General features: G+C 45.5%; 1 protein-coding gene across 11 annotated transcripts in view; it reads right to left on the bottom strand.

The window, feature by feature from the left end:
- lpp (LIM domain containing preferred translocation partner in lipoma) overlaps window positions 1–17,957 on the bottom strand; it is a 621,439-nt gene that overhangs the window by 269,097 nt on the left and 334,385 nt on the right. The gene's annotated exons all lie outside the window — the stretch shown is intronic.

Below are 17,957 nucleotides of genomic sequence, written 5' to 3' on the forward strand. Positions count from 1 at the left end.
TTAAGACACATTTTATCATAAACTGATAATTTTATTGTTTATTAAAGAAACCTGGTTGGTGTGTTTTATTCTGGGATAAAAATAGAGTCTATGATTGACTGTATCGGTAAGTGGGAAAAAATTTAAATATATGTTGTGACCTATGGAGAGTGGAACTAGAATGAACAGTGCACTCCTCCCATCTCGGTCGTGACACTGTCAATAGACACAGATAGTGTCAAAATACACCGAGAGTGCCAATATACAAAGAGATTCAATGTACAGAGAGCAATGTACACAAAGTGTGTCAATATACACCGAGACAGTCAACACACAGAGATTCAATATAAACAGAGAGTCAACATACAGAGAGAGTCAATCTACACAGTGAGTACCAATATACATCGGGGCAGCACAGTGGCACAGTGGTTAGTACCGCAGCCTCACAGCTCCAGCGACCTGGGTTCGGTTCTGGGTCCTGCCTGTGCGCAGTTTGCAGGTTCTCCCTGTGATCGCGTGGGTTTCCGCCGGGTGCTCCAGTTTCCTCTCACAGCCAAAGTTGTGCAGGTTGATAGGTAAATTGGCCCTAGTGTAGGTAGGTGGCAGGAGAATTGTGTGGATATGGTAGGGATTATGGAATTAATGTAGAATTAGTATAAATGGGTTGTTGACAGACTCAGTGGGGCAAAGGGCCTGTTTCAGTGCTGTATCTCTCTAATATACAGATACAGAGAGAGTCAATCTACACAGTGAGTGCCAATATACACCAAGAGTCAATACACAAAGAGAGTCAATATACATCGGAACAGGAATTGGCCATTCAGCCCATCAAGCCAGATCTGCCATTCAATGGTTCTACACTCCCCAACCAGGGGAAACATCTGACTTGCATCTACCCTGTCTATCTCTTTAAGTATTTTGTCGGTTTCAATGAGATCACCTCTCATTCTTCAAAACTCTAGAGAATACAGGCCCAGTTTCACCAATCTCTCTTCATAGGACAGTCCCGCCATCCTGGGAACAAGTCTGGTGAACCTTCGTTGCACTCCCTCTATGGCAATAATATCCTTTCAAAGCTAAGGGGACCAAAATGCACACAGTACTCCAGGTGCAGTCTAACCAAGGTTCTATACAATTGAAGCAAGACTTCACTACTCCTGTACTCAAATCCTCTTGCGATAAAGGCTAACATACCATTAGCCTTCTTAATTGCTTGCTGCACCTGTATGTTAGCTTTCAGTGACTTATTGGCGAGGACACCCAGGTCCCTTTGTACATCTACACTTTCTAATCTCTGAACATTTAAGAAATACTCTGCACATCTATTCCTCCTACCAAAGTGGATAACCTCATATTTTTCCACATTATATTCCATCTGCCATGTTACTGCTAATTCACTAAGTCTGTCCAAATCCCCTTGAAGCTACTTTGCATCTTCCTCACAACACACATTCCCACCTAGTTTTGTGTCATCCGTGAACTTGGAAATACTACATTTGGTCCCCACATCCAAATCATTGATATATATTGTGAACAGCTGGGGCCCAAGTACTGATCCTTGCGGTACCCCACTAGTCACAGCCTGCCAATGCGAGAATGACCAGTTTATTCCTACTCTCTGTTTTCTGCCTGTTAACCAATCCTTAATCCATGCCAGTATATTACCTCCTATCACATGTGCTTTAATTTTGCTAACTAACCTCCTGTGGGGGACTATGTCAAAAGCCTTCTGAAAATCCAAGTATACTACGTCTACCAACTCCCCTTTATCAATTCTGTTAGTAACATCCTCAAAAAACTCCAACAGGTTTGTCAAACATGATTTCCCATTCATAAATCCATGTTGGCTATGCCCAATCAGATCAATATTATCCAAGTGTCCATTTATCACATCTTTTAGAACAAATTCTAGCATTTTCCCTACTACAAATGTAAGGCTAACAGGTCTGTAGTACCCTGTTTTCTCTCTCCCTCCCTTCTTAAATAGTGGGATGACATTTGTTACTTTCCAATCTGCAGGAACCATTCCAGAATCTGTAGAAAATTTGGAAGATGATCACCAATCTATCCACTATCTCCACAGCTACCTCTTTCAACATTCTGGGATGTAGAATATCATGTCCCAGGGACTTATCAACCTTCAGACCCATTAATTGCTCCAATACAAACTTCTCCCTAGTCCTTTGGATCTCTAATTCTGGGAGATTTCTTGTATCTTCCTCAGTGAATTCAGAGACAAAGTAATCATTTAGCTTCTCAGCCATTTCTCTATTCCCTATTATAAATTCTCCTGACTCTGCCTGTAACGAACCCACATTTGTCTTAGTCAATGTTGCCTTTTTACGTACCTATAGAAGCTTTTACAGTCTGTTTTTATGTTTTTTGGCTAGTTTACATTCATATTCTATTCTCCCTTTCTTTATCAGTTTCTTGGTCCTCCTTTGCTGTATTCTAAAATCCTTCCAATCCTCAGGTTTACTATTATTTCTGGCAACTTTATAGACCTTTTCTTTTAATCTTATACAATCCTTAACGCCCTTTGTTAGCCACGGTTGACTGACTTTTCTTTTGGGGTTTTTGTGCCTTGAATGACTGCATAGTTGCTGTAAGCTATGTAATATTTATTTAAAAACTATCCGTTGCCTATGTACTGTCATACCTTTCAATGTATTTTCCCAATCCACCTCAACAAATTTGCCCCCATACCTTCATAATTTCCTTTGTTCAAATTTAGCACCCTGGCATCAGATTGCACTACCTCACTTTCAAACATAATGTAAAATTCCATCATCCCTAAAGGTTCTTTTACAACAAGATTATTAATTAACTCTTTCTCATTACATAAAACTAGATCTAAAGTAGCTTGTTCTCCAGTCGGTTCCTCAACATACTGCTCGATAAAACCATTCCTAACATTCCAGAAACTCGTCCTCCTCAGCATTAGTGCTCATTAGGTTTACCCAGTCTATATGCAGATCGATATCACCCATGATTATTGTATTACCCAAGCTATATCCTTCTCTAATCTCCTGATTAATACCATGCCCCACACTACCACTACTGTTTGGCCTATAAACAACTCCTACCAATGTTTGCTGCCCTTTACTGTTTCTTAGCTCCATCCAGATTCCATATTTTGTTCTTCCAATCTGAGATCCTCCATTACTAATGTACTGATCCCATCCCTTATTATCAGAGCAACACTACCTCCTTTTCCTTTTTGCCTGTCCTTCCTAAATGCCGAATATCCCTGAATATTCAGTTCCCAGTCTTGGTCACCCTGTAGCTACGTTTCCGTGATGGCAATTAGATCATACCCATTTACCTCTATTTGTGACTTTATATCATCTACCTTGTTGCGAATGCTGCGTGCATTCAGGTAGACTGACCTTAACCTTGTCTTCTTGACATCTGCATTCTAAGCCTAGTTGATTCCTGCCTTTGTTTCGCCTGCCTTCTGATGTCACTTGCCACTTTTCTACCTCCTGTTACCAGCTTTACTTCCTTCCAATTTGAGCTACCCCTCAGGTTCCCATCCCCCTGACAAGTTTGTTTAAACCCTCCCCAACAGCACTGGCAAATCTCCCAGTGGGGATATTAACTCCTGTCTTAAGGTGTAGCCTGTCCATCTTGTACAGGTCCCACCTGCCCCAGAACCGGTCCCAATGCCTCAGAAATCTGATGCCCTCCCTCCTACACCAATTCCCCAGCCATGTGTTCAATTAATTAATCCTTCTATTTCTATCCTCACTTGCACATGGCACTGGGGATAATCCTGGAATTACTGCTTTGGAGGTCCTCCTTTGAAATTTCCTTCCTAACTCCCTAAAATCTTCTTTCAGGACCTCATCCCTCTTCCTACCTCTGTCATTGGTACCAATTTGGACCACGACCTCTGGCTGTTCACCGTCCCCTTGAAGGGTGTCCTGCAGCCGCTCTGTGACATCCTTGACTCTAGCACCAGGGAGGCAACACACCATCCTGGAGTCACGTTTATAGCCCTAGAAACGCCTGTCTGATCCCCTGACCATTGAATGCCCTATCACTATTGCTCTTTCACTCTTCTTCCTCCCCTCCTGTGCAGCTGAGCCACCAGTGGTACCACTGAGTTTGCTCTGGCCGCACTCCCCTGAGGAACCATTGCCCTCACCAGTATCCAAAATGGAAAACTGATTAGGGAGTGAGATAGACTCAGGATACTCCTGCACTGCCTGCCTGGTTCTCATAGACTGCCTGGTGGTCAACCATTCCCTCTCTGCCTGCATGTTCCAAACTTGCAGTGTGACCACTTCTCTAAATGTTCAGTCCATATAGTCCTCTGTCTCGTGGATGCACAACAGTGACTTCAGCCACCACTGGAGTTCCAAAATGTGGAGCTCAAGCTTCTGCAGCCGGTGACACTTCCATCTAGGGCACGTGGTGCATCCATGACTTCCCACATACCGCAGGATGTACATTCCACTTGGCTGAGCTGATTTGCCATACCGTAACTTTAAAAACTATTTATTACAATTAGAATAAGTAGAATAACTTACCAGTTACTCACCAATCATCTTCTTTCCCTGCACCGAAATAAGAGCCAGCTACTTGAGGCTGAAAAAAGGTAGAAGAAAGAAAGAAAGGAGCCCCTCCCTCACTGAGAGTAAATGTTGAAGGTTGTAGATCGGGTGCCAATCAAGACATTTGCATAGTAACAGACAGTGTTGGATCAAGGGGGAAAGGACCATGCCCTGACACATTCAACCCACAAGGGACTTTTGATTATCAGATGTTGAAGGTGGGGGAACTAGCATTCCAGGTTGACTGCTGAGATAGCAGAATCCACAAACACACAAGAAGTGGTCAGTTTTACTCACATGACGGACTGACTGTTGGAGTTTTTTGAATTTGAACTTCCAACAGGGAATTTAAAATCAGAAAGCACTTTTCTCCTGGACTGAGAACATCTCTCTCCTGTCTGCTCCCATCTCTTCCTCACGGAACTGAAGAACCATTGAAGACACGTAAACTCAAAGAGAGAAAAGTTTCCTACGTGAACAAGGTTTAAGAAGAATACTGGGCCCCAATGAAAAGTAAGAACTGTCTACAATCAAAGACTCTAAGCCGAGCTGGAAACACAGAAACAGTAACAAGAAACCCTCTTCTGATATTGCCTAAAACCTCTCCATTTTATTTTTCTTCTGCTCTTTTCTGTCCCTTTTTGCATGTGTGTATCACGTGTGCATGCTAGCGTGGGTGCATCGTATATCCATAGGTGTGAACTGTATTAGAGTTTAAGTATAAGGGGGTTTAATAAATTTCACTTTCTTTCTTTAAACCTAAGGAAGCCTGATTATGCTAATTTCTCTGCCTTATAATTGGGAAGCTGTGAACAAGGATTTACAAAGGGGGAGCTCAAAGCACAGTGTGTTTAAAAATTAAACCCTGTTACAATAAGACCAGATGAAGACAGCAAAAGACCCCGAGACATCTTTCTCACCTGGTCGTAACAGTATGTACAGATAATGGTGATGGTAAAAAAACTGCATAAGTGATAGATCAAGGTGGGGAGACAGGAAGGATGGGGGGAGGGGGGTTGCAGAGAAACCAAGGGACAATGTAAGTGAGAGAGGGGAGGATAGAAAGAGGGAGAGGAGGGAGAAAGCAAAAGCAAGAGAAATAAGAGAGAGGGAGGGGAGAGAGAAGAAAGCACAGGGAACAGGAGGAAAGAAAGGGAGAGGAGAGACAGAGGGCAGAGAGAGAGAGAGACAGGCAGAGAAGGAAGGGACAGAGAGGGGGGAAAGAGAAAAGGGAGAGGGGAGTGACGGGAAAAGGGGAGAGAGGATCGAGTGAGACAGAGGAGGGGAGAAAAGAAACAGATGGAAAGAGTGAAATATATAGAAATGGACAGATAGAGATCAGGAGAGATTGGGAGAGTAAGAAAGGGATATAGATTGGTGAAGAGAGAGGCAGAGAGAGAGAGAGAGAGAGCAAAAAAAATGAGTGTCTAATGCTGAAGGTTAAAACCCCAATAAACTTTGATGTACTGGGCAATCTGTCAGGATCGGGTAATCAGAATGCCAGGAGATTAAAATCCCTGGTGTCGGTTACAGGGACTGAATGGAAGAAGGACTTTGCTCAGAGACTGCACTCAGTCCACAATTCCTCCCCTAACCAAACCTCTCCAATCTCACACATTCTTCTTTGTTAAAAATATTGCGTTTTTTGCCTTCGCCCCACCCTTCGGCTTTGTGAGCAGGGACAGTTATGAAAGGCAGTGTTCTGGGCTGAGAGTACCTTGGCTAACACAACCTTTGGAATTCTAGATGAGCGTTGCCAACTCTGGTTGGACATATTCCTGGAGATTTCATCACATGACATTCCACCTCTCACCGCCCCACCTGGTCAAATAGCCTCTTTTCCCATCGCCAATATTTTTTCTAAACTAATAACCAACTGTTCAAAGAAAATGAAAAATATAACATTTTTTTTAATGATTTCTTTCCCTGGGTTTGCTTGCAGCAATGTCCATGAGAGTAATCTCTAATTCCTGACGATTATAGGCTAAATGGTGTCTTTCTGTGCCGTAATGACTATGATTCTCTGACTACAGGACAATCCTGGAGTGTTCGTGACACTATTCCAGACCATTCCTGACCTTGGCTCCTCGGGGCCTCTCACTGGGGCTGTGGCTTGCTCAGAGTGTTAGACATGTCGGGGAACAGGCTGCGGGTTTGGAGCATCCATGTGATATAAAACACATGGTGCAGCATTCCCATCCAAACTCCCCAGAAACAAGAACAATCTATCAAAGGTGCCCCAAGGTTAATATCCTGACACGGGGGAAATCTCTTAAGCGTCCTCCTTCAATCTTGGGCTCAGCCAAACAAGGTTCTGTACATTTCGTTCTTGTTTCAAACATATTGCTAAACTGAAGAATTGATTTTGTTTCTCTAATCCTTTTCAGTGTTCCATTTCCTCTGCAGGTTTCAAACCCCGCACAGATATTTTATCATCAAACGGCATTTCATCCCTATACTTCCGACCAAAATATAAAACAGAGACGGAGGAAAAATGTGGGATCACAAAGACTGCATCAAGACCTAGTTTACTTGGGCCTGAAGGAGCAGAGATTTGCTTTATTGTTCAACTGGCTAATATATCACATTACTGAGTCACACACAAAACAGTAAGATCCCAGGATCCATCCATGGCTTTGATGGTGGTACTCGCTGAGGTGGTGCTGGGGAGAAAGGGATATTGTTACAACTGAGGTGGGAGGAGTGCACTGTCTTTTCTAGTTCCAATTTTCCACAGGTCACAACATATATTTAAATGTTTACCCAGTTACTGATACGGTCAACCTGCAGCTAAATATGAAAGCATAGTATCCGATCTCCCTAACAATTCAGTATTAGCTAACCGGATAGTAGGAGGTTCAATTTGAGAATTGTCTAGGTCTCCTTCTGCCTCATCCTCGTTATCCCTTTCATCCTTCACTGTCCCGACTGCCTGACATACTTGTACTTGCTTATCCTCCTTCCGGTGATGATATTGTTTCAACATATTGATATGACACAGCCGATTCTTTTTCTGGCTATCTGGGGTGTCAATCAAATAAATTACTTTACCAATTCTCTTGACTATTTTATATGGATCACTGAACCGTGCTCTCAGCAGTCCACCCTGTAAAGGCAGTAATACTAACACCTCATCCCCTGGTTGAAATGTTCGGGTCTTGGCATGCTTGTCTGCCCATTTCTTCATGGTTGTTTGGGAAGCTTTAAGGTGTTCCTGAGTCACTTTGCAGGCCCTCATGAGCCACTCCCAGAACACGGATACATAATCTAACACAGAAAATTCATCCCTCTGTTGTAAAAGCCTTTCTTTAATTAGTTTTAGAGACCCTCTTATCTCATGTCCATAAACTAATTCAAAAGGACTAAAACCAACAGACTCATTAGCTGAATCCCGAATGGCAAACAAATGAAATTCCAGCCCTTTATCCCAATCATGGAGATATTCATGACAGTATACCCTGATCATCGTTTTAAAGGTCTGGTGGTGCCTTTCTAAAGCTCCCTGTGTCTGTCGGTGGTATGCTGAAGACTTTAACTGTGTTATACCCAAATTACCCATAACTTCCTGAAAGTTTTAGACATAAAATTGGAACCTTGATCTGACTGAATCTCAATCAGTAATCCATATCGTGTGAAGAACTGGGTTAGCTTCTCTACTACTACCTTAGCAGAAATTATTCTGAAGGGAATGGCTTCTGGGAACCGAGTAGCCATATCCATGATAGTGAGTATATATTGGTGTCTCACTTTTGTTTTTGGTAAAGGTCCTACACAGTTTACCAACACCCTACTAAATGGTTCCCCAAAAACTGGTATGGGAATTAGAGGTGCCGGTGTTATGGCAGGTTGCGGTTTTCCCACAATATGGCACGTTTTATAAAACTGCATGTCCTTGGAAAGACCTGGCCAGTAAAAATGTTGGCTTACACGTGATTGGGCCTTCCGGATCCCCATATGTACCGCCATAGGAATTTCATGTGCTATCCTTAATATTACTGAGTCACACACTGAGCAGGAAGATCCCAGGATCCATCTTTGACCTTCACTGAGATACCAGCTCTCGACTGCACCTATGAATTTCCATTTAGATTATGCTTCTTCTTGAAACTCTATTACCTTAAACTGCATTTGCCATTGATCTGCCCATTCATTTAATCAGTGCCTTTTGCAACTTTCTCCTCTGTTCTATACAATACATCCTCCCAAGCTTAATATCATCTGCAAACACCTTTATACTCCCCTTCATTTACTCTTAAATTGAGTGAAATGGTCCCTGGGAGATGGCATTTGGTATAGCCCACTACTGTTCCTTTTAACACAATTTTCTGTCTCCCACTAGTTTCCAAACTATGCCATAAATTTGCTTCCCATTCCATCACCTTGATTATAGTCTGTAAAATCTGGTGCAGTTCCTACAAGGCTACAGTGATTGCAAAGACAGTTTGGACTGATATAAAAACTGTTAATAAATGAAGATAGGACACTGAATCTCAGAAAAATGCTCCTTCACTCAAAGCTTGCATTGAACTGGATCAGGGGAACACTTTTAGCCTCAGGCTGGATGACTATCACAAAACAGCTTTGTTTGCTGGATATATAACCTGAGGTTAAACAGTTAACCTCAGACACATGGCAATCCTTTGAAAGCCAAGCAAGGCATCTTAATTTCTAAATATGTATTGGGTAAAATCTTACAATGAACTTATAAATAGGAACCAAATCAAATGGTAAAAACTATACCAAGAATACAACACTAGCAATACAACACAGAAAATACAACACTGGGAACACAACACTGGGAACACAACACTGGGAACACAACACTGGGAATACAACACTGGGAATACAACACAGAAAATACAACACTGGGAACACAACACTGGGAACACAACACTGGGAATACAACACAGAAAATACAACACAGAAAATACAACACTGGGAACACAACACTGGGAATACAACACAGAAAATACAACACAGAAAATACAACACTGGGAATACAACACTGGGAATACAACACTGGGAATACAACACAGAAAATACAACACTGGGAACACAACACTGGGAATACAACACTGGGAATACAACACTGGGAATACAACACAGAAAATACAACACTGGGAACACAACACTGGGAATACAACACTGGGAATACAACACAGAAAATACAACACTGGGAACACAACACTGGGAACACAACACTGGGAATACAACACTGGGAATACAACACAGAAAATACAACACTGGGAACACAACACTGGGAATACAACACAGAAAATACAACACAGAAAATACAACACAGAAAATACAACACTGGGAACACAACACTGGGAATACAACACAGAAAATACAACACTGGGAATACAACACTGGGAATACAACACTGGGAATACAACACTGGGAATACAACACTGGGAATACAACACAGAAAATACAACACTGGGAACACAACACTGGGAATACAACACAGAAAATACAACACTGGGAATACAACACTGGGAATACAACACTGGGAATACAACACAGAAAATACAACACTGGGAACACAACACTTGGAATACAACACTGGGAATACAACACAGAAAATACAACACAGAAAATACAACACTGGGAATACAACACTGGGAATACAACACTGGGAATACAACACTGGGAATACAACACAGAAAATACAACAGTGGGAACACAACACTGGGAATACAACACAGAAAATACAACACTGGGAATACAACACTGGGAATACAACACTGGGAATACAACACAGAAAATACAACACTGGGAACACAACACAGAAAATACAACACTGGGAACACAACACTGGGAACACAACACTGGGAACACAACACAGAAAATACAACACTGGGAACACAACACTGGGAATACAACACAGAAAATACAACACAGAAAATACAACACTGGGAACACAACACTGGGAATACAACACAGAAAATACAACACTGGGAATACAACACTGGGAATACAACACAGAAAATACAACACTGGGAACACAACACTGGGAATACAACACAGAAAATACAACACAGAAAATACAACACTGGGAATACAACACTGGGAATACAACACTGGGAATACAACACAGAAAATACAACACTGGGAATACAACACTGGGAATACAACACTGGGAATACAAAACAGAAAATACAACACAGAAAATACAACACTGGGAACACAACACTGGGAATACAACACAGAAAATACAACACAGAAAATACAACACTGGGAATACAACACTGGGAATACAACACAGAAAATACAACACTGGGAACACAACACTGGGAATACAACACAGAAAATACAACACAGAAAATACAACACTGGGAATACAACACAGAAAATACAACACTGGGAACACAACACTGGGAATACAACACTGGGAATACAACACTGGGAATACAACACAGAAAATACAACACTGGGAACACAACACTGGGAATACAACACAGAAAATACAACACAGAAAATACAACACTGGGAATACAACACTGGGAATACAACACAGAAAATACAACACTGGGAACACAACACTGGGAATACAACACAGAAAATACAACACTGGGAATACAACACTGGGAATACAACACAGAAAATACAACACTGGGAATACAACACTGGGAATACAACACTGGGAACACAACACTGGGAACACAACACTGGGAATACAACACAGAAAATACAACACTGGGAATACAACACTGGGAACACAACACTGGGAATACAACACTGGGAATACAACACAGAAAATGCAACACAGAAAATACAACACTGGGAATACAACACTGGGAATACAACACTGGGAATACAACACTGGGAATACAACACAGAAAATACAACACTGGGAATACAACACTGGGAATACAACACAGAAAATACAACACAGAAAATACAACACTGGGAATACAACACTGGGAATACAACACTGGGAATACAACACAGAGAATACAACACTGGGAATACAACACTGGGAATACAACACTGGGAATACAACACAGAGAATACAACACTGGGAATACAACACAGAAAATACAACACTGGGAATACAACGCTGGGAATACAACACTGGGAATACAACACAGAAAATACAACACAGAAAATACAACACTGGGAATACAACACAGAGAATACTACACAGAAATACAACACTGGGAATACAACATGGAAATATAACACAGGGAATACATTGGGAATACAATATGGAAATATAATGCAGGGAATAAACACCAGGAATATAGCATGGAAATATAATATAGGGAATACTAAACCAGGAATACAACATAGAAAATTCAACACAGAGAATACAACACTGGAAATACAATACCGAGAACACTACACAGGTAATACTACACCAGGAATACAACACAGGGAATCCAATTGCTCAAAATCCTATAGAAGGAATACTAAAACAAGGAATACTGCAGTGGGAATACTAAAGCTGGAAATATTATACTGAGAATACTACAATGGGAATATTACACCAGGCCGACTACAGCAGGAATAGTACGCAAGGAAAACTATGGTGGAAAAACTACAGGGAATATTATGCAGGGAATACTACCCGAGAGTATTAAACATGGGAGACCACCCAATAAACATAACATGGAATTTTAATCAGGAAATATCACAGAGTAAATATTTCACAGAGGTTACTGAACAGGAGAAGTGGCATGGAATTACAACATGGGGAATTTCACAAGTAATGTGGGAAAGGACACAGCAAATTTCAGCACAGCAACATCCTACTAACAGCATGCGATTAATGACCAATTAATCTGCTTTACAGATGCTTTTTGAGGGATGAGTATTGATCAGGACATCAGGGAGAACTCCCCTGCTCTTCTTCCGAACGTAACTGTGTGATCTTTAATGTTCCCGAGATGACAGATGGGCCTTGGTTCAACGTCTCATCCGAAAGATGGCTCCACCAACAGTGCAGCACTCCCTCAGTACTGATCCTCCGACAGTGCCGCATTCCCTCAGTACTGACCCTCCGACAGTGCAGCGCTCCCTCAGTACTGACCCTCCGACAGTGCAGCGCTCCCTCAGTACTGACCCTCTGACAGTGTAGCACGCCCTCAGTACTGACCCTCCGACAGTGCAGCACTCCCTCAGTACTGACCCTCCGACAGTGCAGCACTCCCTCAGTACTGACCCTCCGGCAGTGCAGCACTCCCTCAGTACTGACCCTCCGACAGTGCAGCACTCCCTCAGTACTGACCCTCCGACAGTGCAGCACTCCCTCAGTACAGACCCTCCGACAGTGCAGCACTCCCTCAGTACTGACCCTCCGACAGTGCAGCACTCCCTCAGTACTGACCCTCCGACAGTGCAGCACGCCCTCAGTACTGACCCTCCAGCAGTGCAGCACTCCCTCAGTACTGACGCTCCGACAGTGCAGCACTCCCTCAGTACTGACCCTCCGGCAGTGCAGCACTCCCACAGTACTGACGCCGCGACAGTGCAGTGCTCCCTCAGTACTGACCCTCCGACAGTGCAGCACGCCCTCAGTACTGACCCTCCGACAGTGCAGCACGCCCTCAGTACTGACCCTCCGACAGTGCAGCACTCCCTCAGTACTGACCCTCCGACAGTGCAGCACTCCCTCAGTACTGACCCTCCGGCAGTGCAGCACTCCCTCAGTACTGACCCTCCGACAGTGTAGCACTCCCTCAGTACTGACCCTCCGGCAGTGCAGCACTCCCTCAGTACTGACCCTCCGACAGTGCAGCGCTCCCTCAGTACTGACCCTCCGACAGTGCAGCGCTCCCTCAGTACTGACCCTCCGACAGTGCAGCGCTCCCTCAGTACTGACCCTCCGACAGTGCAGCGCTCCCTCAGTACTGACCCTCCGACAGTGCAGCACTCCCTCAGTACTGACCCTCCGACAGTGCAGCACTCAGTCAGTACCGAACCTCCGACAGTGCAGCATTCCCTCAGTACTGACCCTCCGACAGTGCAGCACTCCCTCAGTACTGACCCTCCGGCAGTGCAGCACTCCCTCAGTACTGACCCTCCGACAGTGCAGCGCTCCCTCAGTACTGATCCTCTGACAGTGCAGCGCTCCCTCAGTACTGACCCTCCGACAGTGCAGCGCTTCCTCAGTACTGACCTTTGACCTTCCGACAGTGCAGCGCTCCCTCAGTATTGACCCTCCGACAGTGCAGCGCTCCCTCAGTACTGACCCTCCGACAGTGCAGCATTCCCTCAGTACTGACCCTCCGACAGTGCAGCACTCCCTCAGTACTGACCCTCCGACAGTGCAGCACTCAGTCAGTACTGACCCTCCGACAGTGCAGCGCTCCCTCAGTACTGACCCTCCGACAGCGCAGCACTCCCTCAGTACTGACCCTCCGACAGTGCAGCACTCCCTCAGTACTGACCCTCCGACAGTGCAGCACTCCCTCAGTACTGACCCTCCGGCAGTGCAGCACTCCCTCAGTACTGACCCTCCGGCAGTGCAGCACTCCCTCAGTACTGACCCTCCGACAGTGTAGCACTCCCTCAGTACTGACCCTCCGGCACTGCAGCACTCCCTCAGTACTGACCCTCCGACAGTGCAGCGCTCCCTCAGTACTGACCCTCTGACAGTGCAGCGCTCTCTCAGTACTGACCCTCCGACAGTGCAGCGCTCCCTCAGTATTGACCCTCCGACAGTGCAGCGCTCCCTCAGTACTGACCCTCCGACAGTGCAGCACTCCCTCAGTACTGACCCTCCGACAGTGCAGCACTCAGTCAGTACTGAACCTCCGACAGTGCAGCATTCCCTCAGTACTGACCCTCCGACAGTGCAGCGCTCCCTCAGTACTGACCCTCCGACAGTGCAGCGCTTCCTCAGTACTGACCTTTGACCTTCCGACAGTGCAGCGCTCCCTCAGTATTGACCCTCCGACAGTGCAGCGCTCCCTCAGTACTGACCCTTCGACAGTGCAGCACTCCCTCAGTACTGACCCTCCGACAGTGCAGCACTCAGTCAGTACTGACCCTCCGACAGTGCAGCACTCAGTCAGTACTGACCCTCCGACAGTGCAGCACTCCCTCAGTACTGACCCTCCGACAGTGCAGCACTCCCTCAGTACTGACGTTCCGACAGTGCAGCACTCCCTCAGTACTGACCCTCCGACAGTGCAGCACTCCCTCAGGACTGACCCTCCGACAGGGCAGCACTCCCTCAGTACTGACCCTCCGACAGTGCAGCACTCCCTCAGGACTGACCATCCGACAGTGCAGCACTCCCTCAGTACTCACTCTGAGTGCCACCCACTGAAACACGGCTGGTTCTGTTCCTCTTTTCCGAGGCAGTCACCTGGCGAATAATCATTTGCAGCAGATTCCCACCCTTTATAAAATCCGTCCAAATTTCACTCTCTGAAATCTCCCACATTCTGTCTTCAAATTTAATTTGAGTGAGCAATAAAGAGCAGCCACAGCACAAAGATAACACCAACAACTGCATTTAATGTAGGTTGGGGAGCAAAATATTCACCGAAACTCATTAGCGATTGGAACACAGAATAATTAAAGTGAAAACAAATGCTACTGGCAATCACTAACAGATGCCCAGGTTTTGCCAAGCTGTTCCCAGAAGGATTCATGCTTCCAGTTGGATTCCGAGATGAGGAATTGTACCAAGGTAGCAATGAGCAAAAAAAAAAATCAACTCCTCGAACTAACTACTCAGTTTGACCCACGAGTCAGGTAACTAAGAACAGTCATAGCTACAGCAGCATTGCTCCAATGTTCAAGGCCAGTTGGCCCAACCTGAGTTCCCCGGGCCAACCTCATTATAATATGTTTGGTGCACACCCTGCCCTCATGCATGTGGGGTGGAATAGATAGCAGAGCAAGAGAGGGGCAGCTGAAGAGGAGAGCAGGGTGTGGCAGTGCGATCAATCAGCCTTGGGGTTGATTTAAATTACCTGACAGTGCAAATCTCAATCCAGTAATACATGTTTCTTTCAGTGGCAGTGACACCCATCCCATGACATGTCCATATTTGGGCAGGTGTACTCAGTTACCGCCAGTGAGGGTCTGGAACATGGGTCAGCTCGCTAATTCTGTGTCCTTACAGGCTCCAAATCCCCTCAATATCAGGTGAAAGGGAGATCCCCCTCCTCGCCCAATTTCCATCCAGTGCCATCTCCTGAAAAGTGGGCGGCACAGTGTTTAGCACCGCAGCCTCACAGCTCCAGCGAACCGGGTTCGATTCTGGGTACTGCCTGTGTGGAGTTTGCAAGTTCTCCCTGTGACTGCGTGGGTTTCCTCCGGGTGCTCCGGTTTCCTCCCGCAGCCAAAGACTTGCAGGTTGATAGGTAAATTGGCCATTGCAAATTGTAGGTGGTAGGAGAATTGAGGAAAGGTGGGGATGATGTCGGGAATATGGGATTAATGTAGGATTAGTATAAATGGGTGGTTGACGGTCGGCACAGACTCGGTGGGCCGAAGGGCCTGTTTCAGTGCTGTGTCTCTCTATGTATCTATGTAAGTGCCTGCCTGTGGGTACTGGGGAAAGGACAGGATCAGGGTCACCATCATGCATCCCCCCTTTAATCTCCCACCTAACCCCCATTAACTCGCAGCCCCCACCCCACCCCAACTCCTGCTGTCGACCAGCCAGACATACTGCGGATACTCGTGAAGAATAAGTAGGAGATGCTGGAGGCCAGGGGAGGTGGGATCGATTAGAGGGGGTGAAACATCAGTTTGCAAAGCATTTCTCTCACTTAGTTAGCAAAGTGCTCGCAATTTTCCATACAATAAAACTTTTTAACGACCTCAGAGACAGCTGCTTATCAGTAATTTGAAAGATTGAGATGAGATCTGTAACGAGCACAGTAATGCTGAGGCAATGACTCACACCAGAATACATGGCTGCAGTAAACACTGCACACTTCCTGCTCAAATGGAGCAGAATTGTTTCTGTCAACACACTCAGTTACCTGGAGACCACACACATCAGAGCAAAGACACAAAAGATTCCAGCAATTACCACTCACTGAGTGAAGAGGCCTCAGATAACTAAACGTTTAAAAACACAGTGGGAGGTAAATGTCCTAATAAAGTGTTTAATTATCTGGACCATGGTCAAAATAATCCAGCAATATCCTAAGTGGCATCTTTAAAACACGGTACACACTATGAGATTTATTTAGACTCCCTCTTCAAATATTAGATCAGTTTAATCAGGTAATTTTCAACCATCTCCAGCTTTACTTCTTCACCCATCTTACAATCAGATGCAATATTAATTTCAGATGACAAGACAAATAATCACATTAGAGCAAGGCAGCTTTACTCTGCATCTAACCCCGTTTTTTTTCTTCTTTTTTGTTAACTCATCCGGCAAGGAGTCAATCCACCACTGACCCACCAGGAATCTGGAATATTTCTCCCAATTGATCCTCGCGGAGGACACAGTGGAAAAGGTTTGCTGGCACTCGTGTATCCTCCGCAAGTCAACGGGATTTGTGACCATAAGGAGCACTTTGTCGGCGAAAGCTGAGAGGACGACCCGCATGGCCGGCTCACGCAGAGCCAAACCTGTCGACTTCCTGTGAAGCAGGCACAGGAATGGCTCTACACAGATGGTATATAATGGCCAGACATGGGGCATCCCAGATGTACTCCTCTCCCAAAGCGAAGGGGCGCCATCAAGGACCCGTTAACTTTGACCAGAAACTCTGCGGCAGAGTATAAAAGTCGGATTCGGACCACAAAATGCAGCCCGAGTCCAAATGCGCACAGAGTCCCAAAAAGATATCTGTGATCCACCCTGTCGAACGCCTTCTCCTGATCGGGGGAGAGAAAGGCGACCGACAGACCAGTCCTCTGGGAAAGATGGATCAGGTCCCGGACCAGGTGGATGTTATCCTGGATGGACCGGCCCGGGACTGGATAAACTGTTCAGGGTGGATCATGTGGGCCAGCACAGAGCCCAGGTGGGTAGACATAGCCTGGGCAAAGATCTGATAATCCGTGCTGAGGAGGGAGACCGGATGCCAGTTCCTAAACAAGCGTAGATCACCCTTCTTAGGCGGCAGGATGATTACTGCCCTGTGCCACGAGAGGGGCACCTCCCCGGCCGCCAGTCTTTCCCCTAGGATCTGCGCATAATAGTCCCCTAGGACATTCCGGAACGCCCTGAGGAACTAGCCTGTCCAGCCCCCCCTGATCTGCCCCTCGAGAGCTGGTGGAGGGCGTCAGTCAGCTCCGCCAACGTGAGTGGAGCCTCCAGTCCTTTGGCACCCTCCAGGCTGACCTTTGGCAGGTCCTCCCACAAGACTCTGCATGCGTCCTCGCTGGACGGACCTGGAGAGAACAATGTGCCGTAATAGGTGCGGACCAAGAGGGCCATTCCCTCCTGATCCGTGATGGAGGATCCGTCGTCAGCCAGCAGCTCAACAAGCT

Source organism: Heterodontus francisci, chromosome 11 (assembly GCF_036365525.1).
Source record: "Heterodontus francisci isolate sHetFra1 chromosome 11, sHetFra1.hap1, whole genome shotgun sequence".
Taxonomy (NCBI): Eukaryota; Metazoa; Chordata; class Chondrichthyes; order Heterodontiformes; family Heterodontidae; genus Heterodontus; species Heterodontus francisci.